The sequence below is a fragment of the Phascolarctos cinereus genome, unplaced genomic scaffold (assembly GCF_003287225.1).
Source record: "Phascolarctos cinereus isolate Bilbo 61053 unplaced genomic scaffold, phaCin_HiC Scaffold_289;HRSCAF=888, whole genome shotgun sequence".
Lineage (NCBI taxonomy): Eukaryota > Metazoa > Chordata > Mammalia > Diprotodontia > Phascolarctidae > Phascolarctos > Phascolarctos cinereus.
Window position 1 is genome coordinate 10,257 of NW_027555612.1, and position 24,067 is coordinate 34,323.

Sequence of the window (24,067 nt, forward strand, 5' to 3'; positions counted from 1 at the left end):
TATATATATACATATACATATATATACATATATATATGCACATACATATATATGGAATGTTCTGAAGGCCTATTATATTTTGATGCCTTAATCACCATGATTTGTTCACACCTTTACTTAACTTTGCTTCCTATTAAATGGGAATTTCTCTATATGTAACGGGAACATGATTTATTGAAGCTAACCCTAAGGGAAGATGACTATAAAACCTCTATTGGATAAGTAATAAAACAAATGTTTCTGAGAAGTTTCAGAGTATATATCCATGACAAACTGACAAATTTTTCTACAGCAATTTCCCTATATGCAACAAATCATTGAGCTAGCACCTCTGCTCATTTTACTCAATTTTACATCAAAGGCTAAAAGACACAAGGAGAAATAAAACATAGAACTGGGAGTCTGGGGATTATATCTATGATCAAAATCTATTTGCATTGATAAAATTAGGAAAGGTTTTCTTTTTGTTTTGTTTTGGTTTAGTCCTTTCATGAGATCATTTCTTTTGACCATTACATTCAACCAAAAAGGTTTTCTTTTAAAACTAATAGGATGTGGAGCTAGCAGGAACCTTAGAGATTGTAAAGTACATTGCCTTATTGTATAGACAAAGAAATCATAGTCCAATGAAGTGAATTGACTTGTTTGACACCACAAAGACAGTAAGTAATAGAGGTCAAACTAGAACAATCTGAATCTTCATTCATGTTCCATCTGAATCAAATCTGCTTTCTCTGATCCCAAACTATTTACCATCCACTATAGTATAGGTTAAACTCTGTATCCTGAATGGATTTAGAAAGTACTTAAGTAAAAGGTGCAAAAGGGACAGATGAGTGGTACAGTGGAGAGAGTGCTGGGCCTGGAGTCAGGAAGACATCTACCTGAGTTCAAATCTGGTTTCAGACACATAATAATGGGGTGATCCTGGTCAAGTCACTTAACTCCTTGCCTCAGTTCCTCATCTATGAAATAAGCTGGAGAAGGAAACTAAAAAAGATATTCCAGTATCTTTGCCAAGAAAAGTCCAACTGCAGTCACAAAGATTTGTACATGACTGAAACAAGTGAACAACAACAACAACAGCTGCAAAAAATTGATCACTGTGCTAAATTCTAAAACTTTCTATCACACTTTCTAAATCACATTTTCTAAAAACAGGGTTTCCACACCATCCAAAATGTTTTTTTCCACCCTCAGCTTGGCAGTGCTTCTTACTCCTCTCTCTTTTTTCTTTACTTTTTCCCCCTCTACCTTGCCCTATTACTTAGCCTAAGCCCACCCAGGATCCCTCCTCTATCCCCCATTCCCATAAATCTAAACATCCTTCTATAACCTCCTATAACATATTCCCTCCCCTTCCCCCTAGAGATCCCTCCCTTTTCCTCTCCCAGTCCTCTTATTTTATTTCTTCTGAATTTTGAAGACTTTTATAATCTCCTAGATATGTATGCATTGTACCCTCTTAAACCCATTCCTGATGAAAACAGGTTTCCAAAACTAGCCCCTCATCTAAGTCCTCTGTGTCTGCTCTTCCTCTGGCAAACTCATTTATATAAATTGGAATGTTTCAGGAAGTGATGGGTTTCCATTCATTAGAGGTTTTTGTTGAAATGCTGGGCAACTACTTCTTCAGAATGTTTGGATTCTTTTAATATATTTTTCAGCTATTCCTGAATGATTTTACTTTTCAAAGTCATGTCATACTCAGGTCTACCCCAATCTTTCTTAAGAATTACTACTACCCAATTGCTACAAAAATCTTAGACACATGTTTATATTTTATGTACACAAAAGGTAAACAATCTGTCCTTATTGAGTCCCTTTTAATTATTTTTTTGTATATGCCTTATATTTCTCTTGGCTCTTTTTATATCAAATCTTATATTAACTTCAGCTTTTTTTAAAGTCCTGAAAGTCTGACAGTTTATTGTCCTTTCTTTTTTCATTCAGGATTATGTTTATTTTTGCAGGGTATGATATTTTTGAATGGAACCCCAGTTTTTTACTCTTAATATATAATGTTCCAAGACCTATAGTCTTTTAGTGTCACCATTGCTTGGTGTTATGTGATTCTAATTGTGGAACCATCATATTTAATTTTTTTTCCTCTTGTTTGTAATAATTTATCCTTGAGCTAGGGTTTTAGAATTTGACTATAACATTCCTATAGGTGTTACTCATAGGATCTCTTTCATGCGGTAATTGGTGGATTTTTGCTCTATTTCTACTTTCCCCTCTTATTCTAAGGCTTCAGGGCAATTTTCTTTAATCATTTCTTGTATTATTGTATCAAGATTCTTTTTCTTTTTTGTTCATAGCTTTCAGGTAGCACAATTATTCTTATGTTTTCTCTTCTTGATCTCTTCCTTAGATCAGTTACTTTTCTTATGAAATGTTTCACATTCTCTTCTAATTTCTTTTCATTCTTTTTTTTTTTTTTGGTTTTATTATTTCTTAATCTCTTATAACTTTAATGGCTTCACTTTGCCAAACACTGATTTTCAAGAAGTCACTTTCTTCCTTAAGATTCTGGACCTCCACCACATCACAGCTATCAGATTGGCCAACATGACAAAACAGGAAAATGATAAATGTTGGAGAGGATGTGGGAAAATTGGAATGCTAATGCATTGTTGGTGGAGTTGTGAAATGATCCAACCACTTTGGAGAACAATTTGGAACTATGCCCAAAGGGCTACAAAAATGTGCATACCCTTTGATCCAGCATAGCACTTCTAGGGCTATATCCCAAAGAGATGAAACAAATGGGAAAAGGACCCACATGTACAAAAATATTCATAGCAGCTCTTTTTGGTGGCAAAGAATTGGAAATTGAGAGGATGCCCATCAATTGGGGAATGGCTGAGCAAGTTGTGGTATATGAATGTAATGGAATACTGTTGTTCTATAAGAAATGATGAACAGGCTGACTTGAGAAAAACTGGGGAAGATTTATATGGTCTGATGCTGAGTGAATGAGCAGAACCAAGAGGACTTTGTATACAATAGCAGCACAATGATTAAGAATGTTAAACTGAACCCTTCTCAGCATTACGAGGATCTAAGACATCTCCAGAGGCCTCAGGATGGAAAATGCTGTCCACATCCAAAGAAAGAACTATGGAAGTTGAATTGCTCTCACTTATTTTTACCTTCAGTTGAGTTTTGTTTCATCTTTCTGATGGTTCCTCCTATTGGTTTTAATTTTTACTTACAACTTCACTAATGTGAAAATATGTTTAATGGGTATGTAAATGTAAAGCTTATGTCAGATTGTGCACCATCTTGGGGAGGGTGGGGGGGAGAAAAAGGGAGAAAAAAATTTCAACTCAAAAGCATATGTGAAAAAAAAATTTAAAATAAATAAATAAATAAGTAGATGAATGAATGAATGAATGAATGAATGAATAAATAAATAAATAAATAAATAAATAAATGAATGAATGAATAAAGATTCTGGACATCCTTTTCTAATTGGTTGACTCTTTTCATGATCTTCCTATTTTTCATGGATTGATCTTATTTTTTTTTTAGTTTTTTCCTCAATCTCTCACATTTCATTTTTAAAGTATTTTTTAAAATTATTCCATGAATTATTTTTGAAAAGGCAAAATTTGACAATACTCTTTGGGGTAGAAGAGGGTTTCTTTGCTTCAGTATCCTCCTCTGAAGATGAAACCTGGTCTTCTCCTTTCCCATAGTAACTCTCTATGATTGATTTTTTTTTCTCCTTTGCCCATGAATTTTTTTAATTTGAAGTAGCTCAGTTTTTATAATAACCTCTAGTCCTGGGGTATGGGGATGGTGTCTCTATCCTCAGATCCTCCTCCAGTTCTGCACCCAGTTTGGAATTGGAACCAAGACCTCTTGCCTTCTGTAAGTGCCACAGCCTGTGGCATTCCCACCCCATTGCTTCTCCTCTTACTGGGCCTGTGCTGGTTCCTTCTCACCCATACTGCCTCTCTACAGCATAGCTGGGGCTGGTGTTACTTGTCAGCAGAGGTCCTCTCAGTCTTCCCAGTCTCAGATGCTCAACACCTCTCTCTGTTCCAGGGGTAAAATTTCCTGTGCCTGGGCCAAGGCAGCCTCCCAATCAACCTAACCCCTGGGCTTGCCACTTGTTGTTTAAGTGGACCTAAGAACTAGCCTGGAGGTGTTTACTCTTCACAGAGAGCAAACCTCATCCTAGAACTTTTCTTCAGATCATCCCCAATTATCCCAGGAGGATCCTTGTTCTGCCCCTATTCTTATTTATTTTTACTGCTCAAAATTTGCCTTGAAGTGCTGTTTCATCTCTTTTGTATGGGAAAATCTTGAGAGCTTGGAATTCTCTGACCCACTCCCAGAGTCCTCTCTGTTAATATTTTCTCTTAAGAAATTAACTTATAACAGTTAAGAATACTTAATATAATACCATTGGCCTAAGGGCAGAATTCAAGTTGTTATTGTTGTTGCTAAGTCGAATCATTTTGGTTCTGTCTGACTCTTCATGACTTCATTTGAGGTTTTCTTGGCAAAGACACTGGAATGTTTTGTCATTTCCTTCTCTAGCTTATTTTGCAGATGAGGAAACTAAAGCAAGCAGGGTTAAGTGCTTTGCTTAGTGTCACACAGCTAGTAAATGTCTGAGGCCCGATTTGAAGACAGGACGAGTCTTCCTGACTCCAGGCCTGGCACTTGATCCACTGAGCCATCTTACTGCTCTCAAATTCATGTTATAATAACTCTACATGGGGCAACTAGGTGGTTCAGTGGACATCGAACTGGCCCTGAAGTCAGGACGACCTGAGTTCAAATACGGCCTCAGACACATAACATTTACTAGAAATAGTAGTTGTGTGACTCTGGGCTAGTCACTTAATCCCAAATTCCTCACCAAAAATAATAATTATAATAATAATAATAATGATAATAATTCTAAAACTACAAACAAACAAAATATTCTTTGTTCTATGTGTTTAAATGCCTAAATAGAAGTTAGAGTTGTAAGGATTTAGAGAAGAATTTAGTCTTCTAATTTAGTGTTGCTCAAAATATGATCTGTTGATCCTTAGGGATTCCATGAGATCAAAACCATTTACATAGTAATACTAATTTGAAAATATAATAATGCAAGTAACTATAGATATAGGACAAATAAAGAAAGTTGGCAACAGGGGTGTCTTCAATAATTTTTAAGAGTGTAAAAAGGTTGAGATCAATAAGTCTGAGGACTACTGCTCTAGATTATCTAATTTCCTTGGCTCTCTTGACAACATCAAGGAGTAGAAAAAAAGTCATAACAAGAGAAGGAGAGAAGCATGAAGGTAAGAATGAGAGGGTGGGGAGTACACTGCTTGTATAGTTAAAGGCCTCACATTTTTTTTTTTAACAGTCATCTGGTAAAAACATATTATTTCCCTTTCTGATCTTGCCTGTAAGTTATGTGGGACCAATAGAAGAAAGCAAAGAGATGTGAAATACAGGTATTTATTGGATAGCATTGTAATTATGTTAAAGCAGTAAAATATACTGCCGTGATTCCCATCTGGTCAGTTCTAGTCTACTCACAGAGGTTGTTGCTTGTCCTTCATTCTCAAAGAGCACCATGACATCAGGGAGATGATGCAATGACATGTCTATGTATGTTTTGTATGTTTATGTAAATTTTGCCCATGTAGGTTATGCCTAGTTGGACCTGTATAAATGTGGCTCATAGGGAGATGTGAATAGGTATCTTCATAATATTTTTTTTACCTACATTCTCCAAGATAAATTTTGAATCCTGCAGGAGGGAAGCAGCATATTTGGCCAAAAGCTGTTTACTCTGCTCTTCTCAGAGTAAAGCTACTAGGCTACAATTATGCTTATTTTCTTTCCTAAACATTATTAATCTAGGGGAAATAATTTTTAGGTTCAAGCTGTACTTCTTATTGCTATCTCATTAAAGAGAAAGAGTACCCTAAACTGTATGTCCAATTTCCTTCCCAACAAATGCCCATTATACATAAAGCATATTTAACAAATAGCAAATGAACACATTTATCCAAACTGATAGCAAATAGAAATCTGAGAAGTTATAGAGACAAATATATGACAGATAATATATGGATGAAATGAAGCTTACACACTAGGAGCAAGATATCTTAGCCTAACCAGGAGATATTACCGGATCTCACTCAAGGAGAAAATCTCAGATGTCTCTAGTGTGGTAAACTGGAGACATGATTGAGGTCCCAATGACCCCTCTACATTTAGTTTCTTCCCAGAAACTTCCTTTCTCTTCAGGAACCTCTCTTTGAATAAAACATAGGACCTGGTATCTTCTATCCCAAAGTTGGAAGCCATAAGACCAGAAGACCTTTCTCCTCTCCCAAAATTCTCACCAAATCTACCTCTCATGTAGGCATGGAGAATCAATTAATCAATCTCCACTAATGAGAAATATTATATACAAATGGACATTGAGTCTTTGGTTACCTTTAAATTTGATTTTGCATTCTAGTTTTTTTTTTAGTTATCTATTGCTATTGACAGCAGACACTATGAATTATGAAATATTTTCAAGTTTAGTCACTATACTTTAAAAATTTGAATATCAAAACCAAACCTTGGTTTATTCGTATGAAAAATTGGGATGACAAATACTTACATTAGCTACCTCGTGAAGTCCTGAACATCAAATGAAATGATGAATATATGTAAAGGGCTTTGTAAAAATGAAAATAATCTAAATATAAACTATTATTATAATCACTATTATTATTTTTGTGACTCTTCAGATCCTTTCAAAGAGCAAGAGCTTAAAAATGTTGAATATTTAATGAATGGAAAAGTTCAGAAGCAGTATAGTAACACAATGTGATTACTTGAATGAAGGAAGTTTTCAAGTAGATAATTATTGAAACAATAAGTTGAAAGATTCCACAATGACTAAATGTGTTCTGCATGGTTTAATGAAAAGAATGTTGGTTTTTTTGTTAGGAGAGACCTGGATTTGAAACCTGTCTCAGACATTATTTACTGTTTAGTAGTGGCACAACGCTTAACTTTTCTGAATCCTCAGCTTCTCCTCCACAAAATGGAGCTAATTAAACCTACCTAGTATTGTTTTTTTAACATATGTTTTTAAAATTTTGGGTTACAAATTTTATTCTTTCCTCCCTCTCCACCCACCCTCATTGAAAAGGCGAGCAACTCGACGCAGGTTACACATGTGCAGTCATGCAAAACACTTCCATAGGAATCATGTTGTGAAAAACTAAGTATATTTCCCTTCATCCTATCCCAACCACCATCTATTCTATTCTCTCTTTTGACCCTGTGCCTCGTCAGAAGTACTTCCTTCTGATTACCCTTTTCCCAATCTGCCCTTCTCTCTATCATCCCCTTGCTCTCTTGTCCCCTTCCTCCCCTATTTTCCATACCCAATTGAGTGTGTATGTTATTCCCTCCTTAAGCCAAATCCTATGAGAATAAGAATCCCTCATTTCCTCTCACCTTCCCCTGTTTCCCCTCCACTGTAAGAACCTTTTCTTGTCTGTTTTGTGCAAGAAATGTACCCATTTACCTCTCCCTTTCTCCTCCTAGTATAATCCTCTCTCACCCCTTAATTTTATTCTCCAGATATCACCCCTTCATCTTCAACTCACCTACCTTATCTATCTATCTATCTATCTATCTATCTATCTATCTATCTATCTATCTATCTATCTATCTTATACTATACATACATACATATATTTTTTCCCTCCCACTACCCTAATATTGACAAAGGACTCATGAGTTACAAATATCATCTTTCCATGCAGGAATGTAAACAGTTCAACCTTAATAAGTCTCTATGATTTCTCTTTCCTGTTTACCTCTCATGTTTCACTTGAGTCTTTATTTGAAAGTCAAATTTTATATTCAGCTCTGGTCTTTTCATCAAGAATGCTTGAAAGTCCCTATTTCACTGAATGACCATTTTTTACCTAAAGATTATACTCAGTTTTGCGGGTAGGTGATTCTTGGTTGTAATCCTATCTCTTTGCCCTCCAGAATATTATATTCCATGCCCTCCAGTCCCTTAATGTAGAAGCTATAAATCTTGTGTTATCCTGATTGTGTTTCCATAGTACTTGAATTGTTTCTTTCTGGATGCTTGCAATTTTCTCCTTGACCTGGGAACTCTGGAATTTGGCTACAATATTCCTAGGAGTTTTCTTTGGGGATCTCTTTCAGGAGGTGATCAGTGGATTCTTTCATTTCTATTTTGCCTCTGGTTCTAAAATATCAGGGCAGTTTTCCTTGATAATTTCTTGAAAGATGATGTCTAGGCTCTTTTTTTTTGATCATGGCTTTCAGATATTTAATAATTTTTAAATTCTCTCTCCTGGATCTATTTTCAGGTCAGTTGTTTTTCCAATGAGATTTCACATTGTTTCTATTTTTCATTCTTTTGGATTTGTTTTACAGTGTTTTGTTTCTCATAAAGTCATTAGCTTCTAATTGCTCATTCTAATTTTTAAGGAAGTATTTTCTTCAGTAAGCTTTTGGACTTCCTTTTCCATTTGGCCAATTTCATTTTTTAAGGCATTCTTCTCCTCATTGGCTTTTTGGACCTCTTTTGCCATTTCAGTTAGGCTATTTTTTAAGGTGTTATTTTCATAAGCATTTTTTTGGGTCTCCTTTAGCAAGCTGTTGACTTGTTTTTCATGATTTTCTTGCATTACTCTCAGTTTTTCCTCTACTTCTCTTACTTGCTTCTCAAAATCTTTTGACTCTTCCATGGCCTGAGACCAATTCATACTTTTCTTGGAGGCTTTAGATGTAGGAGCTTTGACTTTGTTGTCTTCTTCTGGTTGTATGTTTTGATCTTGTAATCAAAGTAAGATTCTATAGTCTGATTCTTTTTATGCTGCTTGCTCATGATCCCAGCCAATTACTGGAGTTATAAACTCTTGTTAAGCCAAGGGTCTGTTTCCAGTGTGGGGAATGTACTGTCCCAAGCTTCAGGGGTTTTGCTGCTGTTTTCAGAGATACTTCTAGGAACCTCTAAATTTTCAGTTCTTCCAAGGTGCTATTATCAAGAGCAAGTTGCTTACTCCTTTCCTGGCCTGTGCTGTGGTCCATGAGTGACTACAAGCACTCTTTTCTGTCTTGGAACTGTGAGGAGGATTTTCTTTCCATCATCACTGCAAGCTCCACCATGCCAGTGCTCCTCCTTGCCCCAGGACCACCACCTAGGACTGTGACTCAGATCCGACCACAGGCAAAGCAAGAGAATCTTGCACCAGCAAAGAGATCTCTGCAATCCCCCTCTGATCAGCCACTTGGTTCACTCTGAGTCTGTGGGCCAGAAGATCAAGAAGCAGCCACCACCCTGGGGCCAGACTTGGGGACTTCAGCTGAGACCACAGCACTTCTCTCTCTCACCTCAGACACAGACTTTTCTCACTGACCTTCTAAGTTGTCTTTGGTGTTGGTGGGTTTAGAAGCCTGGAAATGGCCACAACTGCCTATGATTCCATCCTCTCAGGCCTGCTCCAGGTTTGCTGTGGCCTGCACACCCATGATGAATTGTGCTACTCTCCCAGCCCACCTCAATATACCATTCTGATCAATCATACAGGATATCTTGTGCTGGAAATCTGTTCCACTCTGTCTTTTTGTGGGTTTTGCTGCTTTAGAATTTCTTTAGAGCCATGTTTTACAGGTTTTTGGGGAGAGCTCAAGCAAGTCACTGCTTTTACTCTGCCATCTTGGCTTAGCCCCCCCCCAGTATTGTTTTAAAATTATATATACATGAGGATATATGTACATATGCATTCATATATCCATATGAAGTATTTAGCAGAAGTGAATACATTATATAAACAGAATTTGTAGTATTACGTACACCTTTGGGACACAGAAGTGATTTTATGTGATAGGGAGAGGAATAGGGTAGATGAGAACAACAAAACATACATTGGAAAATATGATTCAGAAATAAGAATTGAGAGGCTAAGCCATAATTATCTTTCAGCCATAATTATGCATACCATACAGCACCTTACTTATTATTTGTTTATAAAATCACTCAATTATGTGTAGTAAAATGCATAATTCCCATTTCTTCAAGCTGTCTTCCATAGACTGATCAAAATTGTATGATATTCCTTGAAAGACAGAGCATGTATAACTTGTTCAATGATATTCTAATCATTGAATCAAGACAGAAAACAAGGATACATGTATTCACACACACAAAAAAGTATTTACTGCTGCAGTTGAAAGGTCTCCAATATATGAGCCAAGGTGAAGGAGAATCATTTATACATAATGAAGTGCTCCAGATGCTCTTGGTTATATGTGACAATGTGTTGATTGCAGATCTCTCTAAGTGAAATTCATAATCACTCAAATAGTTTGGTTTAATTATCCACAGAATAAGAGCCAAGAGCAAGAAAATTCCTTAATATCCGTATTATATTCAGTTAAATGGACAACTTCATGTTGTGGTGCATCATTCTCAAAGAGGACCATGACTTCAGGGAGATGATAGCATATTTGCTGTTAACTTTGATTTGACTGAGGGAGGGCTCTGCAAAGTCACCAGTGTCACTTTCTCCTCCAGAGCCATCTGGGTCCAGTGGCCAGATATCGATCAGGATGAATGGAGCTGGCCCAGGATGCAGTGGGAGACCTTGGTCCTTTTAAACTAAGGTCTTTTCAAGATCTCACTTTCAGTGAGGCAACACCCATTCAGTGAATAGGCCTCTTTTTTTTTTTTCACTAAGAAGCTTCTTATTTTTATTGTCAGGAGCCAGGTTACTTGAGAGGGATGAAGCGAGAGTAGTGAGTGGCTCTAATACCTGGTGGGCTGTGTTTCACAGGCTTGTAGGTGATAGAGAATTCACCCAGGTAGTGTCCAATCATTTTGGGCTTAATTCCTACCTGATTGAAGGTCTTGCTGTTATAGAAGCCCACCATACTTCCCACCTTCTCTGGCAGAAAGGTCATGTCCTGAAGGTGTGTCTTTAGAACCTAAGGTTTTTCCATGGGGGGATGCCTCCTTCTTGGCCTTCCCCATGCATTTCAGGAGGGAATGCTGTTTGGGCTGTAGACCCCTGTTGAGTCATTGCAGCTGTCGAGCACTGTACAACTGCATGAGCTGTTCATAGGACATGTCCAGAAACTGATCCAGGTCGATGCCATGGTAGATGAACTTCTGGAAGGTTATCTTCTTCTTTTGCTCCACTTCTGCCATCTTGTCTTCTGGCAGGAAAAGACCATTCCCAATTGCACAGGGGCAGATATCCCATGACAGCACCTCATGCTGGTGCATACTGATGCCTGAATAGGCCCCTTTAAGAAATGAGTCAAGGCATGACCCCTTTAATTAAAAAAAAATATCAAACAAGGAGGGGAAGACCATAAGAGTTGCTCCCCTTTCCTCCCCCTCTCCCCTTTCCTCCCCTCTCCCCTTCCCTTACCTGAGGTGTTCTTCCCAAAGGAATGTAAATTTTTAAGGCTGAAATGATACCTAGTTAAGTTGGGGTTTACTGCCCAAATTTATTTCTCAAAGACAAAGCCTTAAACCCAATTCATTCTGGATCTCATGGATTGAACAACAATAGGTCCCTGCCCAAGTACCACTTAATGGTTATTTTTTTTTATGCCCTCCTAACTCAGAGCAAATGTAAATAGTGACTGTTTCTCTTTTGGCCAGCAGCTCTGAAAGTCTTCCCCTCCCAGCTTGATAACTTCATGTACTGCAAATAATTCCAAAATTATTTTAATGACCTCAATTTTCTAGTTTATTCAAAGACTCATTTTTTCTTTCTCTTTTTTCTTTCTTTTTTTGTTTGTAGGCAATGAGGTTAACTGACTTGCCTGAGGTCACACAGGTAGTAATTGTAAAGTGTCTGAGGCCGGATTTGAACTCAGGTCCTTCTGACTCCAGGGCCAGTGCTCTATCAACTGCAACACCTAGCCGCTCCCAAAGACTCATTTTTTTTCTTTATTTTTTAAATTTTCATTTTTAAAAGCACTTTTTATACATACAATCATGGAACAATGCAGCCCCTGAAAACATGAAATTAAAGATTACACAAAAGCAATGGAAAATTGTGGGCTGACCATAAACACCCTGAAACATATAAATACATAGAATATAAAAATAAATGCATTGGATAGGTCTAAATGAAAAAAAGTATCCAATCGATATTTATTGATTATTCATTATTTATTAATATATTGATTATTTATCAGTATTTATTAAGTTCCTCTTACTTGTTAGGTACTGTGCTAAGTGCTAGCGATACATGTTTAAAGAAGGAAACAAAACCTACTCACAATGAGTTTCTAAAGGATAAGAACATATATATCCATATGGACATGTACATATGTGTATATTCATGTATAGATCTATCTGAAGTAAGTGTGTATGGCTGAAAACATCAAAATGGAGAAGTTTTGAATGTTGTGAGTAAGGTCCCTTACCTTGGCAGTGTACTTTCCAGATATGTACACACTGATAACGAGGTTGACACATGCATTGTCAGAGCTAGTTCAGTGTTTGGGAAGCTCTGAAGGAAAGTATGGGAGATTAGAGGCATTAGACTGACTACTAAACTGAAGGTCTACAGAGCCATTGTAGTGACCGCATTGTTGTATGCCTGTGAATCTTGGACAAGCAAACTGAATTGCTTCCCTTTGAATTGTCTTAGGATGATTCTGAAGATCATCTAGCAGGGTAAGATACCAGATACCAAAGTCCTTTCTTGAACTAAACTGCCAAGCATTCAAACTCTACTGCAGAGAACACAGATCAGATGGGTTGGCTACATTGTTCGAATGCCAAACATATGCTTGCCAAAAACACTATCATATGGAGAACTCACACAGGACAAGTGCTCACATGGTAGTCAGGAGAAGAGATACAAAGACATTTTCAAGGTTTCTCTTATGAATTTAAGAATTGATTGTGTGACATGGTAGACACTGGCACAGGGCCGCTCAGCAAGGCATGACCTCATCAGAGAAGGTGCTTTGCTCTGGGAGCAAAAAAGAATTGAAGTAGCTCAAAAGAAACTTGAGATGCATAAATTTAGAGATCCATCTGAAATGTTCACATGGACTATTTATGCCAATCTATTGTAAAGCATTCTGAGCTCATATTGGTTTGATTAGCCACAGTGGGACACATCTTAACCTTGCTATTTCAAGAACAAAGGACAACAACTGGACCAATTAGTATGTGCATATAAATATACATATATACAAATATATCACACAGAAATTGAAAGTAATATACAATAGTACTGGAAAGGCCCCTGGCTATCTTTGGGTTATGTAGGGCTTTAAAAGCTGAACAGAGGCATTGAAAATTATTTTTAGAGGCAGTAAGAAACCCCTGGAATTAATAGAATAGGTGAGTCACATGGTCAGATATCCACTTAAGGGAAATTACTTTGACAATAGTGTGTAAAATGGACTGGAGTGTTAAAAACAAAAACAAAAACAACAACAAAAAAACCCCACTTTAGATAGGAAAACCCATTAGAAGATCATGGGAGTAATCTAGGGGAAAGTCATGATGGCCTGAATTTAGGTGATAGTCATTTGAGTGCAAAGAAGGCATTGGGTTTGAGAAATGTTTACATGTTAAGAATAAGAATTAATGAATAATGTGAGCAATGCATTGGTAAACTTATGATCTATTAAGAAACTAAGAAAAGTTCCCATATGTGACTTCGTATGTAAAGCACAGAGATAGGAGCTACACTTCATGTAAAAGGTGGGGAAATTGAAAAAAAATATTGCCTTGATGAGATCAAAGTTCCACTGAATTATTCAAGTATTAGGTGATGGAAAGCAACTTTAAAATCATAGTCTATTCAAAGGCCACATATATGGAATATGGACAATCAGATTTAGGAGCAAAAAAAAAATTCCCATTCTTCTGGGTCTTTTCTGAGCTTTCCCAGTGGCAAAACTGATGCTTTGAGGTTGTGCATATATAGCTCCACCCTGTAGCTAAACTCTATAATCCATGCTAACCACAGTTTTTGTTCTTATTCCAGTTCACCTTAATTCTCCCTGCCAGTCAACATATTGATTGGAGTGGGGGTAGGAGGAGAATGAATTGGGATGGAGGTGAATACATATTCCCAAAATATCTCATCCTTCCTCTTAGCTGACTATTGGGGAGTTGTTTCCTTTTCAGTAATAGTTGTCAGTTTGCCCTGGCAATGCCCAGTTGTGCTACTTCCTTCATGAGGTAAGCAATATTATTTCCCTTTTGGCACTATCTCACATTCCAAGCACTCAGGAAACCCAATACTAAAGGACTCAGAAAAAAATGGCATTTGTTCTCATTCTACAGAACCAAATGACTTCTGCCTATAATCAGGGAGATGAATATACATCCTGCACTTGATAATAATAACAGCAGCAACAATAATTTCTTGGTTTCTATAGCATTTTATAGTTGCAGAAGCATTTTCATTTGATCTCATTTGTTTCTCACAACAATCCATGATAATTATCTGGGAAAGAATTATGACACATATTATAGATGTTAAAAAATGCTTAAATAAATTTAAATATATTAAGGAATTTTAAGATATCTTACCAAAAATATTCCTGTAGTCCTCACTAGGATATTTCAGAAATATTACAGAAAATTTCACAGTTCATTTACAAACTTTTATTTTAAGGAAGAAGAAATGTGACCTTTTCAGAAAGTGCTTCAAATAACTTATTTTTTTAAAGAAAACATTAACCACTTAATTATCATTTTTTAGTCAAAGCTTCCTGCTGGTAAGAAATAAAATATCAGTTTCTCAGGCGTTCTATAAAAGGAATCTTCAGACATATTAATTTTAATTTCTGAATAGTAAAATAATTGACTTTTAAAGAGAAAGTAATTATTTATAGTCACACATTTTCTTGCAGGACACATAAATGTCAACCACCATTTTTATTTTTGGCAATTTTTTCTGCAAAAAAATTAAATAATCTATATTTCTAGATTCTTAGATAATTATTTTCTAATTTTTAAAATGCTGTATGTAATAAGAGTTCATTCTAGAGTGCATTAAAAAGAGACAATCATAAGCAAAATCCTGGCAAATAGGTTATTTAAAAAAAGATTTTGAAGTGTTTTAAACAGCAGAAGAGTTTTTATTTTATTAATGAGAGGCAATAAGGATTCATGCCTCTTGAGCGAGGGAACCAGGTAGTGAAACTTGTGTTTCAGGAATACCATTTGAGCAGTTGTGTGGACAATGGAATAAGGGGAAGAGAGGCAGGAGACATGGAGATTGATTAGGGTAATCCAGGCAAGTGATGGTGACCTCATGAACTAGGGAGGTGGCTTATGGGAATGGAGTGAAGGAACATTATGTGAGAAATATTTCAAAAATAAAATTTACAGGATATTACAATTAATTAAATATGATGAGAGAGAGAAAGGGAAGAGTTGCAGATGATTTGCCTCCTACTTGGACAACTGTAACAGCCTGCTGCTTGGTTTCTCTGCCTTAAGTCTCTCCCTACTCCAAGTCATCTTCCAGTCAGCTTCCAGTAGTTTTTCTTTTTCCTTTATTTTTTTAAAAGGATTTCATTTTATTTTATTTTTAAAATTTATTTCATTAATTTATTTTGATTTATCAACAATTACTGCCATATGCTTTTGAGTTTAAAATTTTTCTCCCCCTTCCTCCCCACCATCCTTCCCAAGACGGTGCACAATCTGATATAGGCTATACATTTACATCCCTATTAAACATATTTTCACGTTAGTGAAGTTGTAAGAAAAAATTAAAAAAAACAATAGGAGGAACCATCAGAAAGAGGAAATAAAACTCAACAGAAGAGAAAAAAAAAGATAGTGATTCAACTTCCATCTTTGGTTGTGGATAACATTTTAGTTCATCCCATTCACATTCAGTTATGATTACTATCTGTGTCTTTTTCTCCATCCTTTTTTTCCCCATATTTATGCTTTTCTTTCTCCTTTTTCCTTTCCCCCTTACTAGTGTTTTTCTTTTGACCACTGCCTCCTTCAGTCCCTCCTCCCTTTTATTATCCCTTTTCCTTTTCTTCTCCTTTACTGTTACTGCTTCTTCCCTCTCTTCTCCCCCCTCCCTTTTCTTTCCCCTTTTCCCTCCTACTGCCTATAGTGCAAGTTAGATTTCTATATCTAACTGATTATGTTATTCCTTTCTGGAGCCAAACTGATAATAGGTTTAAACAATGCTCACCCCCCTCCCTTCTTTCTCTCTGCTGTAATAGGATTTTCTGTCTTTTCCTGTAATGTAATTTACCCTTGCCTGCCTCCTTCTTTCTCAGTACATTTTCTAAGATTAGACTAATTCACTTACTTGGATCCATTTAACCCACTTGAATAGATTTTTTTTTATCATTACATCAAAGTCAGCTAATGTGCACCCCCTTTATGTATACTCCTTTAACATGGTGTAATAACAATACAATTCTCAAGAGTTGCAAGTGTTATCTTCCCTTGTAGGGATGTAAATTGTCTACCCTTATTAACAACATATTGTGCCTTTCTGTCCCATTTACCTTTTTATGTCTTTCTTGAATCTTGTACTTGAAGATTAATTTTTTTGTTCAGCTCTGGTCTTTTTATCAGGAAGGTTTGGAAGTCCCCTATTTCACTGAATATCCATCTCCTCCCTTGAAAAATCATGCTCATTTTTGCAGGGTAGTTGACCCTTGGCTGTAATCCAAGCTCCTTTGCCTTATGGAATATCATGTTCCACTCCCTGTGGTCTTTTAATGTAGAAGCTTCAATGTCCCGTGTAATCGTGACTGTGGTTCCATGATATTTAGATTGTTTCTTTCTTAATGGTAATTTTAGAATTTTGCCATTGTATTCATTGGAGTTGTCAATTTGGGATCTCTTTCAGGTGCTGAGCTGTGTATTCTTCCTATGGTTATTTTACCTTCTGGTTCTAGGACTTCCGGGCAATTTTCCTTTATGATTTCCTGAAAGATGCTGTCCAGGCTCTTTTTTTCAGCATGATTTTCAGGTAGTCCAATAATTTTTAAATTGTCTCTCCTGGATCAATTTTCCAGGACGGTTGTTTTACCAATGAGGTATTTTATGTTTTCATCTATTTTTTTTTATTTTTTTGTTTCTGTTTGACTTATTCTTGCTCTCTCATAGAGTCATTAGTTTCCATTTGTTCAATTCTAGTTTTTAACAAATAGTTTTCTTCTGTTAGTTTTTGTACTTCTTTTTCCAATTGGCCAATTGTAGTTTTGAGGGATTTGTTTTCTTTAGTGTACTTTTTTCCCCCATTTTGCCAATTGTGTTTTTTAGGGACTTGTTTTCTTCAGTGTGCATTTTTTTCAAATTGGCCAATTGTATTTTTTAAGGACTCTTCTGCCTCTCTCATTAGACTTTTAAAATCCTTCTTAAATTCTTCTAAGAAGGCTTTTCAGGCTTCAGACCAGTTTATATTCCCTTTTGATGTTGCAGATGTGGGTTTGTTGACAATGTTGTCCTCTTCAGAATTTGTGTCTTGATCTTCACTCTTCTCATAATATGAATCTATGGTATGTTTCTTTTTACTCATTGTTTCTTTATTCCCTGGCTTTTAAAGAGATTGGGCTCTTCTGCTGTGGAACAGAGGGCACTGACCCAAGCTTCTTGTGTTGGGAGCCTAGGTCTTGGTCACTGGCTTTGTGTGCTGGGGCCTCTTATGTTGGCAATTGGAGGCTGTAGGGTTCTGGCAGTTTACCTCATGTTGGGCTGGAGTCAGCAAGACTGGAACTTTCAGGCAATTCTAGGTTGCCTGCTTTTCCTTCCCTTCAGCTTTCTTCAGCTCCTTTTAGATGGGTGCTGCAGGGTGTTTTGCCTCCCTCGTTTTTTCTAATACACTGGGAGATTCCTTTGAGGTATAGTGCTGAGGCACCTGATGGTTTTCTGAGCTGGTTTCCACCAGTTTCCCAGCCTTCACTGAGGCACTCGGAGGTCCAGGTGTTGGTGTTTGCCTGCTCTACCACCTGGGCTTCAGAATCTCCTCCTGGTTGACAATTGGAGGCTGTAGAGTTCTGGCAGCTTACCTCGTGTTGGGCTAGAATCAGCAAGGCTAGAACTTTCAGGCAATTCTAGGGTGCCTGCTTTTCCTTTCCTTTAGCTTTCTTCACCTCCTTTTAGGTGGGTACTGCAGGGTGTTTTTCTGCCTGGGGCCCCTTGCAGTGTTGTCTCCCTCGTTTCTGCTAACACACTGGGAGATTCCTTTGCAGTAGAGTGCCAAGGTACCTGTTGGTTTTCTCAGCTGGTTTCCACTGATTCCCCCTCACCCTCACTGAGGCACTCGGAGGTCCAGGTGTTGGTGTTTGCCTGTTCTACCACCTGGGCTTCAGGATGTCTTCACAACTGGAGGCTGCAGGGTTCTGATAGCTCACTTGGTATTGGGCTGGAACCAGTAAGGCTGGGACTTGAGGAACACTTTAGGTTGCTTTCTTCAGCTCCTTTCAGATGAATGCTGCAGGGTGCTTCTCCACCTGGGGCCCTTTGTAGTGCTGCTTCCCTTATTTTTGCTGAGGCCCTGGGAGAACCATTTGCTGGACTGCTGCACTGCTTTTCCCTGTCTTTCTTCTAGTGCAGCTGTTCCAGGGTTTTTTTTTTTTCTGTGGTGATATTTTATTGGCTTTCAGAGGTTGACAGGGGAGGGTGAGAGCAACTACCTTTTTACTCTGCCATCTTGGCTAGCAGAGTGAAAGTCCCAGTGATTTTTCTAAAGCACAGGTCTAACCACATCATCTCAGTACTCAATAAAATACAGTGACTCCCTATTGGAGGATCAAATACAAAATTCTCCATTTGGCATTTTAAGTCCTTTATAAACCAGTACCTCTGCCCCCCCCCTGTATATTTCTAATCTCCTTACAAGTTACAAATATCCATTTCTATCTAATGACACTGGCTTCTTTGCTGTTCCTTGAACAAGACACACCATCTTTTGGCTCAGGCCATTTTATCTGACTTACCCCATACCTGGAGTGTTCTCCCTTCCTATCTCTACCTACTAGTTTTTCTGGCTCCCTTTAAGCCTCAACTTAAATCTCATCTTCTAGATCAGACCTACATAACCTGTAGCCCGTCAAAGGATTTTAGGTGACCTGTGAAAAATGTAGAGGATTCCTTGGTCCACAGTTTGTGCAGGCCTGCACTAGAAGACATTTTTCCAGTCTCTTAATTATACTACTTTCTTTTAATTATTACTTTCCCCCACTGTATATGCCTTATTTATACATACTTGATTTTGTTGTTGTTGTTGTTCTTTTAATCTCAAATAGATTGTCAGCTCTTTGAGGGCATGGGCAGTCTTTTGCTTCCTGTATTCCCAGTATGGTGCAAGGCATATTGCAAGCAGTCAATAATTTTTTTATTGATGGACTGACTGTGGACCTGGATGACTAGAAAGGTGCTACTGTCCTTGACAGAAATAGAAAAGTTGGGAAGGAGAAGATTTATAATGAAAAATAATGTGTTCTGTTTCTTATATGATGAGTTTGACATATTGATGAAATATGGAAACAGAGATAACATACATGTAGTTGGTGATATGGGATTAATTCAACAGAGAGCTTAGGGATGGACAGACAGATCTAAAGTCCACTTGTGTAGAGATAATAAATGAATCCATGAAAGCTGATGAGATTACCAAGAAAGAAGGTATAAAGAGACAATTGAAGATGGCTACTGGACAGAGCCCTAGGAAACACTAACAGATAAGGTAATAGGACAGTAATTGTAAGAAGTAACCATACAGGTAGGAGAATTAGTAGAAAGCAATGCTGCATCTCCCACTCCCCCCCAAAAATAATAAAAACATAAACATGGAGGAAATAATTTGTAGAAGAGAAAATATCTGATACTGCCAAATATTACAGAGGTTGTAAAAACAAGGACTGAGAAAAAGCCATCAGATTGGGCAATTAAGAAACCTTTGATAACCTTGTAGTGAGTAGTTTCAGTTGAGTCATCAATCCAAAAGCCATGTTGCAAGCACTTAAGAAGTAAATGGTTGGTGAGGCCTAGAATATTAATAATGTTTTCTGGAGGTTTGGTTGTGAATGGGAAGAGAGATTCTGTTGAGTGTGACAGCTTCTGGGGTTAATAAGATCAAGTAGAGATATTTTTAAATTTTGTTTTGTTTTTAAAGAATTAGAAAGATTCTTTTAAGTATTCATTATCTTCTGTACTTATTTCTCTATAAGTGGATTTCTGAGGACATTTGGAATTTTGTCCTACTTATTTAGTTGAAATACTATAATATGACCCTGAGAACTAAATTAAGAATACTTTCAGTGTTTTCTGGTTCACTTCTAACATTGTCATCTATTTGTACAGGTATGACTACTAAGACATGGTGGTCAACATAGGCTCTTTTTTCTGCCAACATTTGAGATACTTTCTTAGAAATGAACTTTCTGAATCTTTACCCTGCCCCTTCTCCTTCCTCCTCCATAATATCAGCCTCCCACTATGAGCCATGACCTAAATAGGTCCAGTTCTTTAGCTAGGTTTACTTGAAGGACATTGTGTTTTGAAGATTTAAAACACTGACAGTGCTTGCCTTTTCACCTCCTCCCCATGATCAAGAAAGACAGGCATTGGCAGCAACATACTTTAAAAGACTACAATCAATGTATTTGCTTCTTTCACCACTTGCTTCTGACTGTGACAGTCAGTATTGAAATCAAACCCCAGTATTAGCCCTGACTTGTCTTCTTTGACATATTCTGATCTTTATATTTCTGACTTCCCTGATCTTTTGCTTCACACAGGCCAAGCCACAGTCCAGTTAGAGCTCTCTGTGGCATCAATAATTGAAACAGACTGTTTTCCTAAGCAATAGAGTGTTTAACTAGTGACCTTAGAAGGATAGCCTCCTGGCCAAAGTGATACTTTCTACGTATGGAAGCAAATAGACATATACCAAGGTCAGGTGCTCACTGGTTAGAGCTGAGGCAATTGTCTAGTGAACTCAAGCAAATCCCCCTGTTTCCTGGAAGCAATATGAAGCAATTTACTGAAGAATATTTATTATCTACTATGTGTCAGCATTGTTATAAGCTCTCGGGATACACACAAAAAGTCAGACAATCCATGACCATAAGGAGCTATAAATGACCACCTAAATTGCCTCATAGCTTTTGTCTTGTTTGTAGGCAGCTCCCGAACCTGATCTCCCACCACCACCTTACACGCATATTGATGACCTATTTAGAACAGTATCATTTACATCTATTCTGTGTGTGACGGCTGCTTCTTAAGGATGAGGCAGTCTGTATTATCTGAGATACTTCTTTCACTATACTGCTTATTAGTTAAAGCATTGAGAAATGGATTTCACACTCTTGCTTTATTCTGAAGGTTGGAAACTTCCCCAAATTGGCATGCCACTTCTATTGGCTATCATTGTACTCTAAGAACACCACAGATTCCCATGCTGTCAAGTAAGCCTTTGATTCAGAACAGGGAGCCAATGCTGGTTACCCTGTTTGGCCATCAGCTTAGCCTGTCAATTATAAGATTTCAGCTGAAAAGCTTCAGTATGCCAATTTATTTTTTTTTCAGCACTCAGTAGAAGGCTCATTAAATTCATAGTGTTGTTTTACTGTATAAAGTACAACATTAGGAAGCTGGGCCAAAGTGAAATGCCAGTGATTTTGAGGACATTTTGATGTGCTTTTGCTGAAACAAGAAGCTAAGGTTATGGATAGATGCATCTTATTACTTGGAACAACAGTTTACTTAAATTATATAAGGTTAGATTTTATGTAGCAATATTAAAATTTTTATTTATACATTTTCCCCTTCTGTTTTCTGGCAAAGCATAGTTGCAAAAGGTAAAGTCATTCATTACCACTATCAAGCTAATAAAAATCTCACCCAACAAGATCATAGATCTAAAGATGAACCAGACTTTAGAGTCCATTTACCCCAATTCCCTTGATAAATCAAGGTCCAGGGATGTTGAATTACTTACTCAAGGTCACACAGATAGTGAAATTTAAAGGTTGGATTCCACTTTTTCTGACTTGAGTCAATATTCCTTCCCTTCTCCCATCACCAAAAAATTCCCCTCCCCCCAAAAAAACCCTCATCACAGAAGTTAACAATAATGTGTTTCTGTTATGTGATAACAATTTTCACTGGCTGAACATCTCTGAATTGTACTAGCTCAATCTCCAAGTCTTAGACATAGGAGAGAGGAGGCAGAATTGACATGATCTGAGAAACCACTTGAGCTCCAATGTTTCCATAGATTGAAAAGTAGAATTTGAAGAGACTACAGAAATCAGAATGTGAAAATACCATGGAGAGGATGGAGAAGTTTGAGAATTGGGGCTCAACTTTAAGAACATATGGGAAAACTTGTATGAGCTGATACAGAACAAAGTAAGCAGAACTAAGAAAACAATTTACTTGGTGACTTCAATAATAAAATAAAAATACTACTGAAAGACACCATAACTATGATTAGTGAAGTGAACAATCAACTTCAGATGACTGGCACTAAAGCATGCTTCTTTCTTTTCAGTAGAGAGTAACAATATATCTGAAGATTCTGAAGATCGCTTTGCAGGATAAGATACCAGACACTAAGGTCCTTTCTTGAACTAAACTGCCCAAGCATTCAAACTCTGCTTCAGAGAGCACAACTCTGATGAGCTGGCCACTTTGTTTGAATGCCAAATATACACTTGTCTAAAAGACCATTTTATGGAGAACTCACACAGGGCAAGCGCCCCCATGGTGGTCAGAAGAACTGATACAAGGACATTTTCAAGGTCTCTCTTAAGAACTTTGGAATTGATTGTGTGACATGGGAGACACGGACACAGGACTGCCCTCATCAGAGAAGATATTGTGCTGTAGGAGCAAAGCAGAATTGAAGTAGCTCAAAAAGAAACTTGAGAGGCATAAATTTACAGAATCCATATTAAATGTTCACATGGACTATTTGTGCCAACCTGTGGTAGAGCATTCTGAGATAGTATTAATCTGATCAGCCACAATTGGATGCATTGTAACTTGACTCTAACATAGTGCTGTCATTTTGGTCCTCTTCGAGAACAAAGGACAACAACCAACCAAGCAATAGATTACATGTACAGAATAAGGTATTCTTTATCAGACAAGACCAATGGGAAGATTTGTTTTATTCTTCTATTCTTCTTTGTTTCTTTGATGGGTGGACAGATTTTATGGCTAAGTGGATAGAAAGAGATAGGTCACTGGGAAATGATAAGATGTACAAAGGCCTAGATAAAATAATATGTTTGAAAAGGGATAGACACGCAAAGACACAACACTGACCCAAATATGAAAAGAGTCTGAAATCTGACACCTTAAAATATGGTTTCCTCTCAATCCAAATTTGTTCCATTATTTGTTGAGAGTATGGGACCCTATGCTATACCATTTCACCTATGTTATGTCTCTCCTTCCCTCTACATTAGAGGTTCCCAAACTGTTTTGGCCTACTGCCCCTTTAAAAAATTACTCAGTTCTCCCCTGGAAATTTACTTTCTTTAACCCTTTTTTTTAAAAAATTTGTGTCATTGAAAAACATGTAAATATTTTAAATGACGCATCTTAAATTTAATAATTTATTGTAAATCCATGGGGTTTTTCCTGCGTTGAAATTTTGATGATGTACTATTACCTCATGTAATCATATAATATCATATTTTAAACAAGTCATTACATGCACATATTCCTGATGATGCATGCTGGACTTCCAACAATGTGTGACACACTCACCTGCCAACACTTGCTTGTTAAGATCTGTCCATGGACTTGACTACTGATTGGTTATAACTTGCATTTTGGGTGTTTATTTGGAAAATTAGTGTAAGCAGTATGACTTTAACTTTGTTGCACAACAGTTGAAACATATACAAATGGTTATTCAAATTTTTCTTCTCTTCTTTATGCTTCCACCACCCCTTATTTTTATTCAGTGCTTCCCAATTGCACCTGACACTACTACTGCACCCCCATTGTGACAGCACCCTCAGGGGGAAGTATTGGCCACTTTGGTAACCTATAGCCTAAAGT

The 24,067-nt window shown here is 37.2% G+C and overlaps 1 pseudogene; it reads right to left on the reverse strand.

Annotated features, from left to right (window-relative positions):
* Positions 1-10,779: 10,779 nt before the first annotated feature.
* Positions 10,780-11,263, reverse strand: LOC110204351 (small ribosomal subunit protein uS19 pseudogene; annotated as a pseudogene).
* Positions 11,264-24,067: the final 12,804 nt, after the last annotated feature.